This window comes from Schistocerca serialis, chromosome 4 (genome assembly GCF_023864345.2).
Source record: "Schistocerca serialis cubense isolate TAMUIC-IGC-003099 chromosome 4, iqSchSeri2.2, whole genome shotgun sequence".
NCBI lineage: Eukaryota > Metazoa > Arthropoda > Insecta > Orthoptera > Acrididae > Schistocerca > Schistocerca serialis.
In genome coordinates this window covers 223,566,204-223,572,452 of record NC_064641.1, presented here as the reverse complement: position 1 = coordinate 223,572,452, position 6,249 = coordinate 223,566,204, and the positions used below count along the sequence as shown (strand labels likewise).

General features: G+C 43.5%; 1 non-coding gene across 1 annotated transcript; it reads left to right on the top strand.

Moving 5' to 3' along the window:
• Positions 1–3,618: 3,618 nt before the first annotated feature.
• Positions 3,619–3,693, top strand: Trnat-ugu (transfer RNA threonine (anticodon UGU)). Its single transcript has one exon. It is a non-coding gene; the product is annotated as a tRNA-Thr (tRNA).
• The last annotated feature ends 2,556 nt before the right edge of the window (positions 3,694–6,249 follow it).

Sequence of the window (6,249 nt, the reverse complement as noted above, 5' to 3'; positions counted from 1 at the left end):
GGAAATGCAGCTTAGGTGACGTGCCTGTCGCCTTGACACATAGTTTCAACAAGTTTCTGGAAGGTGTCTGTATAAAACGTAGCAAGCTGAGGAAGAGACATTATTTCTTTGTAAAATGACTCATATTTCTCGAGGTTCTCAGGTAGGACAATGACCTGATCATTCTTTTCACCGAAATCAGCAAAGTGCTCAACAAGAAAGTTAGCATCATACCCACTCTAATTATGGAAGAAAACAGGTACATGTCACGGTAATTGATACTTCAGGTTACACGCATTGTGAGCCACACTGTAGAATTTCGGCGTTAGGTGACAACGGACCTTACAGGGAGTTTCCACTTTGCAGTCTAACGACAACCTACGAATATGACAGACAACAGCCTTCTTGTACAGACCATCATTCTCCTTTGACTTGACTTGCTGTAAAGCTTATCGATCTCCCACGAAAATTTCTCGAGCTCAGTGATTAAGAAAATCGCAGGATTATCTCTGATGAATGATTTGTGATGATTGAAACTGGAATTAAAGTTACGTACCACCTGGCGCGCCACCACATACTGTTTGTGTTTCTCGGTGAATGTTGTATGTGAGGTATTGGGATCACCTTCACACTGTGTGACAAGGGCGAGGAAGCACTCGAAGTCAGTATACACTACAAAGGGACTTCACTCATGGTGGTGGTGATTCTTAAACTTTAAGAATTTGTTTTCCTCTGCTGTTGTCTCAGCATGCACTGGTTTATTGGCCGAGCAACCAACTTGATGTTATGCTAAATGCTCGCTTGAGGAAAAGACATTGAGGCACATGTAGCAAACATGCTGTTCATTTCCATATTTACTCAACTGGAAGGAAAGGAGTCGGGACATGTCGTTGACCCACACGCGGTGCTGATTTTCATCGTCACTGAGAATAGCAGCATTTTAACGTGCAACTTTTGCTGATCTAGAAAATTGGATACATATAAGCGGCCAAACGACTTTGTGGGTGATTTTGCCATTGTCATCTGGCCCGTTTTTCTTCAAGTCAAAAACGTTAATTGAAATACCCTCATTCTGCCTCCAGAATTTGGGTATGTCCTAAAGTTTAACGAGGAACTCAATACATAGTTGTAACATCTATTAATATCACGAACACAGTATGCCCCTGGACGCTCCAGATGAACCTCATATTTCCTTTCAAAAGCCGGTATTGACCAAGCGAAATAGTCGTCGTCTGTTTTATTCTTGACATTAATACACTCATGTATGCCTGCTATATCTTTCGTGCTCGATATAGCTGGACCCTCCATTTATTGGGTCATGGAGATGTTAATGGATCTCGACATGTAGAACACCACTGCGTCCTTTACCGGATCCTCTACCAGCACTTAGCAGTACTCTGTCTTCGTGCCACAAGTGGCCCATCGGGAAAGCCGCCGTGTCATCCTCAGCTGAGGATGCGGGTGGGAGGGGCATGTGGTCAGCACACCACTCTCCCGGTGTAATATTAGTAATTTTCGCCTCACGGACATTAATATACGCTCAATAGTAAGCGTCTGATGGCTTAGAGTTATCGAACAATTGTAAAGTAAAAGAAATGGATTCAGGATTTCCTAGAAGAAAGAACACAACATGTCATTCTTAACGGTTCAAAATCTGCAGATGTAGAGGTAATTTCGGGAGTACCGCAGGGAAGCGTGATAGGACCTTTATTGTTTACAATATACATAAATGACTTAGTTGACAACATCGGTAGCTCCGTGAGGCTATTTGCAGATGACACGGTTGTCTACAAGAAAGTAGCAACATCAGAAGACTCGTACGTACTCCAGGAGGACCTGCAGAGGATTAATGCATGGTGCGACAGCTGGCAGCTTTCCCTAAACGTAGATAAATGTAATATAAGGCGCATACATAGGGGCAGAAATCCATTCCAGTACGATTATGCCATAGGTGGTAAATCATTGGAAGCGGTAACGACCGTAAAATACTTAGGAGTTACTATCCGGAGCGATCTGAAGTGGAATGATCACATAAAACAAATAGTGGGAAAAGCAGGCGCCAGGTTGAGATTCATAGGAAGAATTCTAAGAAAATGTGACTCATCGACGAAAGAAGTAGCTTACAAAACGCTTGTTCGTCCGATTCTTGAGTATTGCTCATCAGTATGGGACCCTTACCAGGTTGGATTAATAGAAGAGATAGACATGATCCAGCGAAAAGCAGCGCGATTCGTCATGGGGACATTTAGTCAGCGCGAGAGCGTTACGGAGATGCTGAACAAGCTCCAGTGGCGGACACTTCAAGAAAGGCGTTACGCAATACGGAGAGGTTTATTATCGAAATTACGAGAGAGCACATTCCGGGAAGAGATGGGCAACATATTACTACCGCCCACATATATCTCGCGTAATGATCACAACGAAAAGATCCGAGAAATTAGAGCAAATACGGAGACTTACAAGCAGTCGTTCTTCCCACGCACAATTCGTGAATGGAACAGGGAAGGGGGGATCAGATAGTGGTACAATAAGTACCCTCCGCCACACACCGTAAGGTGGCTCGCGGAGTATAGATGTAGATGTAGATGTAGATGAACCATCGCATAGCAGCGACAGAATCTATTATTCTCTATCTTTGCCGTTCTTGCGCGGTGCCTGTAAATCTCTATGTACATGTATCGATTAATGATATAAAAAAGAATTCCGTTGTTTCAAGACAAATGAGGCAATTGGCGTCTCACCTTTTACCGTTTGTATTCCATGAAAGGCGGACGCGGACTTGCTGCGTTCCGCAACGGTATTTTATATTTCATGTGAAAATATTGAGTGAATATGCTAATTGTTATTTTTCCAATCAGCAAACATGTAGTTTCTTGTAACTGATTACGAACAGACAGCATCAAGAGGCCATTTTGACTGTTATGTACAAGGTATTTAACCACAATGGTCGTCTATTGTAATTTAATATGAAAAGGTACGTAGCATTAAAAAAAGTGTGTTAAAGATAAGTGTGCTTATTTTAATAAATTAACCTTGATGATTTCCATCTCCTCATTTACTCAGTTGATAATTATTTTGTGTTAATTCATCACCAGAAATTACAATCACGTTGATGGGCCGAACGTAGCATGAGGCAGAAGGAACATTATCGTTTTCCTATTATTCCTGAACCAAGTTTTTTAATTGTGTAGTGTTGCATTTCTTTTAAAGTCTATAAATCTTCTGGTCCCTTGGTGTTGTTCCGGGTATGACTTCATCGCGAATATAAAAATGCACAGAAATGATAATGTTTCTCTTATTCAGGTATTTAATGCTCAACGTGTGTTATTATAATACTGAAATCAATCCCTGATTCTGTTACCAAGTGGCCCAGCAAAATATTCACTTTTACGAAATAATTCTTTTTTATTTTAAAATATTTTAAAATATGGCTTCCCGGCCATTGACCTTCTTGTGCGAACGCACACGCTATGCCCGAACTCGTACGGGACTTGGTAGATTAATCTGCCACGAGTAATGAGTATGACGGGCAAACATCTATTAGGCGCACTACGAATGTAGTGTTGTGGACATGTTGGGAATGTGGATCTCACAGGGAGCGTGCAAGGGATAAGTCCCTGCAGACGCACTATCCTCTGTGCCCGCGGTGGCTCAGTTGGATAGAGCGTCTGCCATGTAAGCAGGAGATCCCGGGTTCGAGTCCCAGTCGGGGCACACATTTTCAACATGTCCCCAACGAAGTACATCAACGCCTGTTTGCAGCTAGGGTGTCCATTTAATCATCACAAGTTTCACTCTCTGAGCAGCGACACGTACCGGCCGTTCCGAAGCCAAAACCCAGTCTGCCCGCCATCCCACCAGCACCACCACCGGCCAACGAGGCAAAGGTAAGCGACGCCAGAGGGAAACAATCGATCCGGGTGAATCGAACGGAGAAAGCGACTGGCGCCAGCGCCTCCCCACGTATCAATCACATCGTCTTTCCCCTGAAGATGGACAGTAATTTTCGCTTCTGCAGAGCCTTCTCTTTGGGAAGGGGGAGGGGGATGCGGTAGCCCGCAGCGCAGTAATGCGCTGCATTTCACAGAGGGATTTCGCGGATCATTTACGAATTTGGTGAACTCTCTCTCTACGACAGGATGGCACGCCGAAGGAAACTTGTAACATCCCTGTACCACCCTGCCAGATTCTCGATCCTTGTAAACAAGATACCCCATCAAACGCATCCTCGATCACTGCATATTCTGGTTCTGACATGATGTTTGTAATCTGATATCCTGTAATAGGATGGGGGAGGGGACCACTACTAGCCATATAACTATCACTATTACTACTACTACTACCACTACTACTACTACTACTACTACTACAACTAACCGAAGGCGACGGTGGTGGTGGTGGCGGTGGTGGCGGTAGTGGTGGTGGCGGTGGTGACGTAGGACGCCGGTGCGGAACTCCAGCGACCTCGCTTGGCCAGAATGAACAGCCATTTTGCGGATATGCTAGCCACTCCGGCTGCAGGTTAAGCGCCGCTGCTTCTCTGGTCGACGGCGTGCGAGCCGGTCCGTGATGGTTGCAGTAGGCCGCACCCGCACAGGTAGCCCGCCGCCAGGTACTGCCCGTTGACTAGCTGTAGAATGAACATTAGTTAAACATGTAGACGTGTCGGTAGTAGATGGAGGAAGAAAAATACACTGACTAAAAAACACAGATGCCAAACGGAGAGAAAACGTGTGAACATAACAATTTACCTGAGCCAGCAGCGCCGTTAATGTTGTCATTCTGGGGGCATGAGGTGATCATCTCCCTCGAATCATCAGGCACTGCATAGGCCCATTCAGGTAGCGGCAGCTCGAACTCTGATTCACCACGTCTCTAATCTCGACATCTCAATGTCTGAGCTACCATGCAGCCACTGGTCAACTATATCGAGATCGTTGTAATAATACTATATCTAATAATACTATATCTAATAATACTATATCGAGATCGCTGTAATAATACATCGATTTATTAGAGAAAGACCTCTCTCCTATACTACCGAAACAAACGAAATGTATTTTAGCACTATAGAATTTTTTTAAAAATTTCTGCTTGCAAGGCTGCTCCGATGTCTCTGTTTGCTGGAGGCTGTTCCAGCACCTGTTGTTTGCAATGGGGTTTTAGAACATATAATGTATTCGAACATTATGAAGTACCTCGATTTATTGACATATAGTCAGCACGGATTCAGAAAATAGCTCTTTACACTCATGAAGTAAAAAGTGCTATCGACAGGGGATGTCAAATTGATTCCATATTTTTGCATTTCCAGAAGGCTTTCGACACCGTTCCTCACAAGCGTCTTCTAATCAAACTCCGTGCCTACGGAGTATCGCCTCAGTTGTGCTACTGGATTCGTGATTTCCTGTCAGAAAGATCACAGTTCGTAGTAATAGACGGAAAGTCATGGAGTAAAACAGAAGTAATATCCGGCATTCCCCAAGGAAGTGTTATAGGCCTTCTATTGTTCCTTATCTATATTAACGACACAGGAGACAATCTGTGTAGCCGTCTTAGATTGTTTGCAGATGATGCTGTCATTTACCGTCTTGTAAAGTCATCAGATGATCAAAACGAGTTGCAAAAAGATTTAGATAAGATATCTGTATGGAGCGGAAAGTGGCAATTGACCCTGAATAAAGAAAATTGTGAAGTTATTCATATGAGTACCAAAAGAAATTCGCTAAATTTCGATTACGCGATAAGTCACACAAATCTGAAGACTTTAAATTACACTAAATACTTAGGAACTACAATTACAAATAACCTAAATTGGACGATCACATAGATAATGTTGTGGGTAGAGCAAACCAAAGACTGCGATTCATTGTCAGAACACTTAGAAGGTGCAACAGATCTACCAAAGAGACTGCTTAAACTACGCTTGTCCGCCCTATTCTGGAGTATTTCTGTGCGGTGTCGGATCCGTATCAGGTGGGACTGACGGATGATATTGAAAAAGTTCAAAGAATGGCTGCTCGTTCTGTATTATCAGGAAATAGGGGAGACAGTGCCGCAGACATGATACGTGAATTGGAGTGGCAATCATTTAAACAAAGGCGTTTTTCGTTGCGACGGGATCTTCTCATGAAATTTCAATCACCAGTTTTCTCCTCCGATTGCGAAAACATTCTGTTGGCACCCACCTACGTAGGGAGAAATGATCATCACGATAAAATAAGAGAAATCAGGGCTCGCACGGAAAAATTTAAGTGCTCGTTTTCCCCG